This window comes from Hylobates moloch, unplaced genomic scaffold (genome assembly GCF_009828535.3).
Source record: "Hylobates moloch isolate HMO894 unplaced genomic scaffold, HMol_V3 SCAFFOLD_2, whole genome shotgun sequence".
Taxonomy (NCBI): Eukaryota; Metazoa; Chordata; class Mammalia; order Primates; family Hylobatidae; genus Hylobates; species Hylobates moloch.
Genome location: NW_026652277.1, coordinates 55,479,216 through 55,490,049, shown reverse-complemented (window position 1 = coordinate 55,490,049; position 10,834 = coordinate 55,479,216). Strand labels below are relative to the sequence as shown.

The following is a 10,834-nucleotide window of genomic DNA, read 5'->3' as shown; positions in this document are numbered from 1 at the left end:
TGCAGTCATGCGATCTCAGCTCACTGCAATCTCCACCTCCTGGTTTCAAGCAATTCTCCTGCCTCAGCCTCCTGAATAGCTGGGACTACAGGTGCATGCCACCACACTTGGCTACTTTTTGTGGTTTTAGTAGACAGGGTTTCGCCATGTTGCGCAGGCTGGTCTTGAACTCCTGTACTCAAGCAATCCACCCTCCTTGGCCTCCCAAAGTGCTGAGATTACAGGTGTGAGCCACCTTGCCTGGCCCTCTCTCTTTTATTTTTTCTTTTTGACACAGTCTTGCTCTGTGGCCCAGGCTGGAGTGCAGTGGCATGATCTTGGCTTACTTCAACCTTCGCCTCCCAGGTTCAAGCAATTCTCCTGAGTAGCTGGGACTACAGGTGTGCACCACCATGCTTGGCTAATTTTTGTATTTTTAGTAGAGCTGGTTTCGTCATGTTGCCCGGGCTGGTCTTAAACTCCTGACTCAAGTGATCCACCTGCCTCACCTCCCAAAGTGCTGGGATCACAGGCGTGAGCCACCATACCCAATCTCTTTTTTGTATTTTTAACCTCAGACCAAATTTGGGATGAGTGAAGTCAGTCCTGCAATAGTATGAGAGTTACACTTTTCGTCAGTTACAAAATACCATCTGATCAAATACCTTAATTTGTACTAGGAGTGGTTCTCCAAAGGTCACTACAGGTCAGCTGTTCCCATGACCATGTAACTTGTCACCTCTTCCATGCACTCATGCTTGAGAATTGGTGGCTGTAGACCCTCCTGCACTGGTATCAGTTTCTGGAAACATGCTGCATTTAGACCTCATTATTTTAGGTGTAGCGTCTTCACATCTCCTTTTGAAATTTTCCAAGGTTTCCACCATGTTTCTCTGAATTACATGATCTGTGGATATCATTTAGAAATATAAAAATATGAATTACAAACTCACCTGCAGCAGGAGTAGATTGAGGTTTTTGTGTTGCTTGAAGCTTATACAGCTTGGGAGATTTTTTTTTTTTTTTTTTTTTGAGACGGAGTCTCGCTCTGTCGCCCAGGCTGGAGTGCAGTGGCGCGATCTCGGCTCACTGCAAGCTCCGCCTCCCGGGTTCACGCCATTCTCCTGCCTCAGCCTCTCCGAGTAGCTGAGACTACAGGCGCCCGCCACCACGCCCGGCTAATTTTTTGTATTTTTAGTAGAGACGGGGTTTCACCGTGGTCTCGATCTCCTGACCTCGTGATCCGCCCACCTCGGCCTCCCAAAGTGCTGGGATTACAAGCGTGAGCCACCGCGCCCGGCCCCAGCTTGGGAGATTTTTTAAAGAAAAAATAATTTTAAATTATGGAGACAAAATTAGGTATGAAATTGATTCATGAGAAAAACACAACAAATATCTTTTAAATACATGGCTTTTTAATTTCATTGGGCATAAAAATAACATGACAATGTTATTAAAATACAGATTTCTGGGTCCACCCCAGACCTACTGAAACAGAATTTATGAAGTCCTGGAATCTGCATTTTAGCACACAACCCCAGGAAGGCTGAATACCACATTTTGAGATAAACCAAGTAATCACTGCAGTGAATAAGACTTTGAGAATATCTCTTCTCTGTTTTGAGGGTATATTTGCTTGGTGTATATGTATATACAATTATCACTGTATGAAAGAAGAAATATAAATTGTGTATACAGAGTTTATAAGTGTTTATGTAAACAGTGGAATTTGTCATAAAGTTATATTTTTACTTAGCTGTTTTATAACTAGAAAGAATAAGCCACTAAACAGAAAATCAGAAACCTCAAAAGATAGTTATGAATTTCCTAATATTTCACAGGATATTTTCATTACTTGGAAGAAAAGAATGCTCTGTGGATGTCATTTTTCCATAATAAATAAACAGATGAATACTAAATGCAACTTAAGTAAAAAGGATAATGAGATTACTGGTGAGAAAATTACTCCAAATACTGCAATTTCTCTCTCTCTCTCCCCCTATATTATTATTTTTTTTTTTTTTTTTTGACGGATCTTGTTGTCCCCCAGGTGGATCAAGGCGTCTCAATCCCCCTGTTGCCCAGGCTGGAGTGCAATGACACAATCTTGGCTTACTGCAACCTCCGCCTCCCGGGTTCAAGCAATTCTCCTGCCTCAGCTTCCCGAGTAGCTGGGATTACAGGTGCCCACCACCATGCCCAGCTAATTTTTGTATTTTTAGTAGAGATGGGGTTTCACCATGTTGGCCAGGCTGGTCTCAAACTCCTGACATCGGGTGATCTACCCACCTAGGTCTCCCAAAGTGCTGGGATTACAGGCGTGAGCCACCGCGTGGCACTGCAATTATTATATTCTATGACATATAGTGTATCTGTTTTACAAAGTGCTTATGATACTTGTATCATGCATATATATATGTCACAATTTTTTTGACAAATTCATTTTAATCAAATTAGCTTTTATTTAGTGATTAGTGAATGGAGCCCCATCCCTTCTAAAATTAGAAAGGTGATCTGATTAGCCGAGCACAGGAAGTAGGCTTTATAGGTAGAAGAAGGCTAAAGAAAGCAGAAACAGGCAGGGCTCGGTGGCTCACGCCTGTAATCCCAGCACTTTGGGAGGCCGAGGTAGGCGGGTCTCTTGAGGTCAGGAGTTCAAGACTAGCCTGACCAACATGGAGAAACCCAGTCTCTATTAAAAATACAAAATTAGCCGGGTGTGGTGGTACATGCCTGTTATCCCAGCTACTTGGGAGACTGAGGCAGGAGAATAGCTTGAATGCGGGAGGTGGACGCTGCAGTGAGCTGAGATTGTGCCATTGCACTCCAGCCTGGGCAACAAGAGCAAGACTCCGTCTCAAAAAAAGAAAAGAAAGCAGAAACAAGGAACAAAAAGAGAATTGGTTGTTACAGAGCTACTTTCCTTACAGGGTTAAAACAAGGGGGACTTCCTTATGCTGGCTCGGGTAAACTGGGCCCCTTCTAATTGGTTGCTGTGAATTGAATATCCTGTTGTTTATTTTTAGTGTTTTTAAATTTTTTTATTCAAAAAGATTTTGATAGATCTATTAAAAAAAACTGGCCTTGTTTAAAGAAACTTTGTTAATCTTATGAGTTAAGAATGCTTTTTTCTTTGAGCAATTTAATGGTTTTATCACATAATTGATTGCTACTATGCATAAAGTTTAAAACACACATATCTCTTTTTTTTTCTTTCTTTTTTTGAGACAGTCTTTCTCTGTCGCCCAGGCTGTAGTGCAGTGGCACGATCTCAGCTCACTGCAACCTCTGCCTCCCAGGTTCAAGAGATTCTCCTGCTTCAGCCTCCCAAGTAGCTGGGATTACAGGTGCCTGCCACCACCCCTGGCTAATTTTTGTATTTTTTGGTAGGAACGGGGATTCACCATGTTGGCCAGGCTGGTCTTGAACTCCTGACCTCAGGTGATCCACCTACCTTGGCCTCTCAAAGTGCTGGGATTACAGGTGGGAGCCACTGTGCCTGGCCTAAAACACACATATCTGAAGAGATGACCTGCATATTAATTTGCAATAGAAAAAGAAATAACTTAATGGAGTTTACTGAATTAAATCACTGAACTAATTTGACAGCTTAAACTATAGTAGTCAAGCAAAATCTCTGTGGAATTCATATTTACATATTAAAACATTCCTGAGTTAAGGGGAAAAAAATAGCTTGGCTTTATAGCTTCAGGGAAATACTGCTAAGTAAATTTAGGGGACTTCCAGTGGTAGAGTAAAAGGGGGAAAACCATAGAATTATCACACTTTTCTGATAACTGGAGCTCAAACAAACTCTTGGGACACAAGCTGCATAATTCTGTCCCAAAGACTGGTTCCTCTTGGGTGACCTTCTGAGGGTCCAGGTCTTCCTGGACCTTGAAAATAAAGGGTAGAGTTTTCGCCTCAGGTTGGGAATCGGAAATCAGATTTTAAGGCGTGAGGGAGGTGTAAGTCAGCCAAGGACACAGAGTTCTTCAGAACCAAGCTTTCCTGGGACATGAATCATATTTATTTTAGGCATAAAACTTTCTAGCTCCAAATGAGGGAAAATTTCTTTCTTCCTTTATAAAGAATGTCACTCTCTGCCAGAATGTTAGGACGCTACTGAGTAGACCCAGTCCTGAGGCTCTGTGGCCCATTTGCAGAGTTCTCCTTCTTAACCTTCTGTCAACTGTCTGCCTGGCCCTATGCCAAGCCCAGCTTCTCAGTCCTGCTGTTGTGTGCAAAGGTAAAAGCATGTCTGGGGTGAAGGCTGCATTCTCCAGTGAGTTTGTTTACCTGCTCCAGGTAAGTCAGTATGTTCCAAGAGAATCCTTGGGACACAGAAAGCATATAGTGCCAAGTGAATGCAGCCCTGCTGTAGGCCTGCCTCAGAACCTGTTTTAGACAATACCATGGTCCTTTGCTTCCTGAAAACGTTCCTGCATGGATTTTAAAGCTGTAACACGACCTTATTAATTTTAGTTGCAAACTTGAGCACATACAGATGGTCTATTTAAACCATAATAAACCTATGCTACACTGTAGGGTTGTGTTCATTTATGCAGTTGCATTTTACTGTAGTGTTGTAAAGTTAAATTCCAGGCTATCAAGTGAAAATTTCCAAATGTGAGATCCTTTTTTGCTTTTCTTTTTTTTTTTTTTTTTTTGAGGCAAGATCTTGCTCTGTCACTCAGGCTGGAGTGAAGTGGTGCAATCACAGCCCACTGCAGCCTCAACCTCCTAGGCTCAGCCTGTCCTCCCACCTCAGCCCCCTGAGTAGATAGGACAGTGGTGCACACCACTGTCAGGCGTTCGAACCAGAGTGACTCCATCTGGAGTGAGGACTATGAAAATGAGGCTGGGACTTGCTGGGCTGCATACCCAGCAAGTTAGGTATTCCTAGCCTCTAGATGTTTACTGTTAAGGGAACAGATGGATAATGTTTACTAAACAGACCCAGACTTGGGAGTGTCCTGATATCCCGATATCTTGAAAACAGAAGCATTTTTTTTCTTTCTGAATTTTTAATAGAGACAGGGCTTCACCATGTTGCCCAGTCTGGTCTCAAATTCCTGAGTTCAAGTGATCTCTCACTTCAGCCTCCCAAAGTGCTGGGATTACAAGCATAAGCCACTGAGTCTGGCCAGTTTGTCTGTTTTTTTGTTTTTTGTTTTTTTGTTTTTTTCATGCTATGAAATTATTTGTACATTGTAAGTACTCAATAAGTATTGAATTAATTATTTAATTAATACTTAAAAGTTAATCTGATTGAAATTGCTTGTATTCAAAGAATCTTAAATAATTCAAGTATATGCAACATAATCCATTTTGTTTCAAAAAATTATTTGTGCTTATAAAAAAGGCTGGAAGTATATTAAAAAAACATTAGAAGTGATTATCACTGAAGAGTGGTGTTATTGGTGATTTGAATTTCTTTGTTGGAGAAGTTAAATTGTTCCTCTTTGCAGATGAAATGATTTTATACTGAAAAAACCCTAAAGACTCCACACACAAAAAAACTGTTAGATCTTTATTAGACAAATCCAGTAAAATTGCAGTATACAAAATCATCATAGAAAAGTTGGTAGCATTTCTATACACCAACAGCAAACTGTCTGAAAAACAAGTTAAGAAAACAATCCCATACACAATAGCTACAAAAATTGAAATACTTAGGAATAAATGTAACCAAGAAGGTGAAAGATCCTTGCACTAAAAACTACACAGCACTGATGAAAGAAATTGAAGAAGACACAAATAAATGGAACAATACCCTGTGTTCATAGATTGCAAAAATTAAGATTGTTAAAATGTCCCTACTACCCAAAATGAACTATAGATTCATTGCAATCCCTATCAAAATACCAACGACATTCTTCACAGAAATAGAAAACACAATCCTAAAATTTGTATAGAACCACAAAAGGCACCAAATAGCCAAAGCAATCTTGAGCAAAAAGAGTAAAGCTGGAGGCATCAGACTTCATGATTTCAAAATAAGCTGCAAAATTATAGTAACCAAAACAGCATAAAAACAGACGTATAGAACAATGAAACAAAATAGAGACCTCAGAAGTAAATCCATGCATTTATAGCCAACTGATTTTCGACAAAGGCACCAAGAGCACACGATGGAAAGGACAGTCTCTTAAAAAAATTGTATTGGGAAAACTGGATATCCGCATGCAGAAAAATGAAATTAGACCCTTATTTCCTATCATATACAAAAATCAACTCGAAATGTATTAATAACTTAAACGTAAGATCTGAAACAATGAAACTACTAAAAGAAAACTAAGAGGAAACTCCATAACTTTGGTCTGTGCAAGAATGTTTTGGATATTACCACAAAAGCAAAGGCAACAAGAGCAAAAATAGATGGATAGAATTACATGGAACAAAAAGCTTCTGTACAGCAAATGAAACAACAGGGTGAAGAGACAACTTACAGAATGGATGAAAATATTTGCAAACTATATCTCTGATAAGGGATTAATATCCAAAATATATATACAAGGCACTCAAACAATTCAATAGTGAAAAAAACAGCAAGTAACCCTATTAATATTAAAAAATGGGCAAAAGACATAGAAGACATACGAGTTGCCAATAGGTATATGAAAAATGCTCAGCATCAATAATCAGGGAAATGCAAATCAAAACCACAATGGGATATCACCTGACACTTGTTAGCATGGCTATTATCAAAAAGACAAAAGATAAGTGTTGGCAAAACCATACAAAACAATGAAATCATGTCCTTTGCAGCAGCATGGATGCAGCTGGAGGCCATTATCCTAAGTGAATTAATGCAGGAACAGAAAACCAAATACTGCGTGTTCTCACTTATAAATGGGAGCTAAACACTGAGTACACACAGACACAAAGAAGGGAACAGTAAACACTGGGGATTCCAAAAGTGGGGAGGAAGAGAATGGGAGAAGGGCTGAAAAACTACCTGTCACGTATTATGTTCACTACTTGGGTGACAGGATCGTTAGGCACCCAAACCTCAGCATCGTGCAATATACGCATGTAACAAGCCTGCACATGTCTGCACATGTACCATGTACCCCTGAATTTAAAAAAATGTTGGCCAGAATATAGAGAAAAGAGAACACTTATGCACTGTTGGTGGGAATGTAAACCAGGACAACTGCTATGGAATACAGTATGGAGGTCCTTCAAAAAAGTACAAGTAGAACTACGCTATGATCCAGCAACCTCGCTATTGAGAATCTACTCAAAGGAAAGGAAATCATTATATAGAAGAGACATCTGCATCCCCTTGTTTATTTCAGCATGATTCACAATAGCCAAGACATAGAATCAACCTAGTTGTCCATCAATGGATGAATGGATAAAGAAAATGTGGTATATGTACACAATGGAATATTATTTAGTCATACAGAAGAGCAAAGTCCTGTCATTTGTGACAGCATGGATGAGCCTGGAAAACATGTTAAGTGAAATAAGCCAGGCACAGAAGGATAAATACTGCATAATCTCACTCATATGTGGAATCTAAAAAACCTAATGGTTACCAGAGGCTTGAGCACTTAGAAGGAGGGAGGGGATGGGGAGATGTTGTATAATTACAGTTAGAAAGTTGAGACCAGGCATGGTGGCTTACACCTGTAATCCCAGCACTTTGGGAGGCGTGCTGATTGCTTGAGTGCAGGAGTTTGCGACCAGCCTGGCTAGCATGGCAGAACCCCATCTCTACAAAAAATACAAAAATTAGCCAGGCATGGTAGTGCATGCCTGTAGTCCCAGCTGCTCAGGAGGCTGAGGTGGGAAGATCACTTGAACCTGGGAGGTGGAGGTTGTAGTGAGTGGAGATTGCACCAATTCATTCCACCCAGGTCAACAGAGCAAGACCCTGTCTCAAAAAAAAAAAAAAAAAAAAAGTCTAGAATATGCAAATAAACAGAATAAACAGAGACAGAATAGTCAAATATATATAGGGACAAATAGTAGATAAGTGATTGTCTGGACCAAGGGTTGGGAAGGAAAGAAATTGAAAATAACTGCTAATGGCTGGGCACAGTGGCTCACGCCTGTAATCCCAGCATTTTGGGAGGCCGAGGTGGGCGGATCATGAGGTCAGGAGATCCAGACCATCCTGGCTAACACAGTGAAACCCCGTCTCTACTAAAAATACAAAAAAAATTAGCTGGATGTGGTGGCATGCGCCTGTAGTCCCAGCTACTCACAGGCTGAGGCAGGAGAATGGTGTGAACCCGGGAGGCGGAGCTTGCAGTGAGCCGAGATTGCACCACTGCACTCCAGCCTGGGAGACAGAGTAAGACTCTGCCTCGGAAAAAAAAAAAAAAAAGAAAATAACTGCTAATAGTTATTAATAGTTATGGAGTTTCTTTCTTGGGTGATGAAAATGCTCTAAAATGGATTGTGGTGATGGTCATCCAACTCAGTGACATACTAAAAACCACCGGATTATACACTTTAAATGGGTGAATTGTATGCGAATTGTATGTCAATAAAGATGCCATTTTCTGTTTTTTTATTTCCACTTTTATTTTGATACAGGGGGTCCATGTGCAGATTTGTCACATGGAAACATTGCATGATGCTGAGGTTTGGAGTGTGACTCCAGTCACCCTGGTAGTGAGCATAGTATCTAATAGGTAGTTTTTTTAAAATTTTTTTTTCTTCTTTTTGAGTTGGAGTCTTGTTGTATTACCTAGGCTGGAGGGCAGTCACGCAATCTCGGCTCACTGCAACCTCTGCTTCCCAGGTTCAAGTGATTCTTGTGCCTCAGCCTCCTGAATAGCTGGGTTTACAGGTGTGTGCCACCAGGCCTGGCTAATTTTTTTTATTTTTAGTAGAGATGGGGTTTCACCATGTTGGCCAGGCTGGTCTCGAACTCCTAGGCTCAAGCAATCCACCCACCTCGGCCTCCCAAAGTGCTGGGATTACAAGCGTAAGCCACCGCGCCCGGCCGACAAATTTTTTTTTTAAACAAAGGTTTATCAATTTTTTACCACTGTATTACTTTTATTCAGATAATTTTTCAAACATATACTTGCTGTCCTAATCATTTAATTAAACTCCAGGCCTTTATCTCTTCGACCAGATGCTACATATTTTACATGGATTTCTAGTTGTCTCTTCAAACCCAGTATCACGTCATCCTTCCTCTCATTTTCCCTCCCATTAGATTTTCTCCCATTATGTATTTTTCTTTTTTGGAATTCAGATTTATTGATTTCCATCGTATTGACTTTAAAAATGGCATGAAGCTGACTGCAAGAAAGGGAACTGGTCATTTTAAGTTAAAATTAAGCGAATGGTGAAAGTACATCACCTCTGGCTTCAGTCACCACCTCGCCTTAGATTGAGTATAGATTTTTTGTGAACAAAGGTCTACAACTCTGAAATCCAGTGATGCTGCAGGCCTCTCCCCGCAATGTCTTTCACTTTGGATCAGTCTCCTGGGCTAGAGGTGAAAGTGCTTTCAAAAATACTGCTATTTCCCCAGCACAGTGTCTTTGATTGCATCCACATATTGAGTTGGAACCCAGTACACCCAGTAGTCAGTAGTAAGAGGCTTTCGTGGGGCCCAACTGAAACACCATCATGTGGTAGTCTTCATGTCCTTTGATAGGTTCACTGACCACATTTTTTATGGAGCCCACGGGCAATTTCTCAGTCCGCTCTTTAGTGGCAATCCACAGCTGGTGTTGTTCTAACTTTAAGGTGAGTCTCACTTTTCCTCCGGACTTATTGTACATGCTGGACAGGGGTACCTTTAGTAGGTGCTCCTGGGCCCCCTTAACAGATGGCATCACATCTTTGGATTTTCCTTTATCTAACACGTTCCTGTGTTGTTTCTGCCTGCAGAGAGGCTCCTTCTTGTTTTCTTCAGCCTTTGCATCCTGCTGCGCAGCATCTTTGGGTGTGTTTACTGCTAAAACATCATTGATGGTGGAGCCAACCACCACGATCTTGGCCCCACTGGTCACTTTTATTTCTCCCAATGTCTTATCCTCAGGGACGAGTCCCTTATACATGACTTTCTGTATGGCAGGCGGGAGACCTGTAATCGGTGGATCTTCTGTTTCAGTTCGGAGCCTGTGCTGTCCAGGGGGAACTTCACGTCGTGTTTGGTCTTGTTCCAGATGATCTTCAGGTCCACCAGCTCCCTGTCTGCGCTGCCGCCCGTGTCTTCGCCGTTGCTGACAGAAGCCTGGGACACGGGGTCCCCAGGGGCCGGCTGCAGGCTGCAGGCTGCCTCGCGCGGTGCGGGAGTCCTCGGCCACCGTCCCTGCCCCCGCTCCCGCCGCGGCTTCGGCCTCCAAGCAGTTGAGGGGCGGAGCCAACGCCTCGGTCGCCATGATCTCAGCCTCGGTGTCCATGCCAGGTTCCTCCATGCCATCCGGGGCCCCGGCCGCTGCCATGATGATTGTGTACCAGAGTTTCTTCCATTATGTATTTTTTCCAAGGGTAACTATGTTCTCTTTGGCTCAAGAGTTTAAAACATTGTAATTTTGTTTCTGATTTTTTTGAGACAGGGTCTCCCTCTGTCACCCGTGCCTGAGTACAGTGGCGTAATCATAGCTCACTGCAGCCTCGAACTCCTGGGCTCAAGTGATCCTCCTGTCTCAGCCTCCCAAAATGCTGGGTTTACAGATGTTAGTCACCATGTCCAACCGACATTATTTTTTTGATGCTTCTATTTTCTGTGCTCCTCCACTGCAATTACTTATTGCATTACACATTTTTTCTTAAACTTATTTCTCAGAGTTCTTTCTTTTCTTTCTCACTGTTCTAATCAATGTTTTGTTTGTTTGTTTGTTTTTACCATAGGCCAAGATTATTTTCATAGTCA

General features: G+C 41.7%; 1 pseudogene; it reads right to left on the bottom strand.

Annotated features, from left to right (window-relative positions):
* Nucleotides 1-9,174: 9,174 nt before the first annotated feature.
* LOC116475025 (ubiquitin domain-containing protein UBFD1-like) lies at nucleotides 9,175-10,409 on the bottom strand (annotated as a pseudogene).
* Nucleotides 10,410-10,834: the final 425 nt, after the last annotated feature.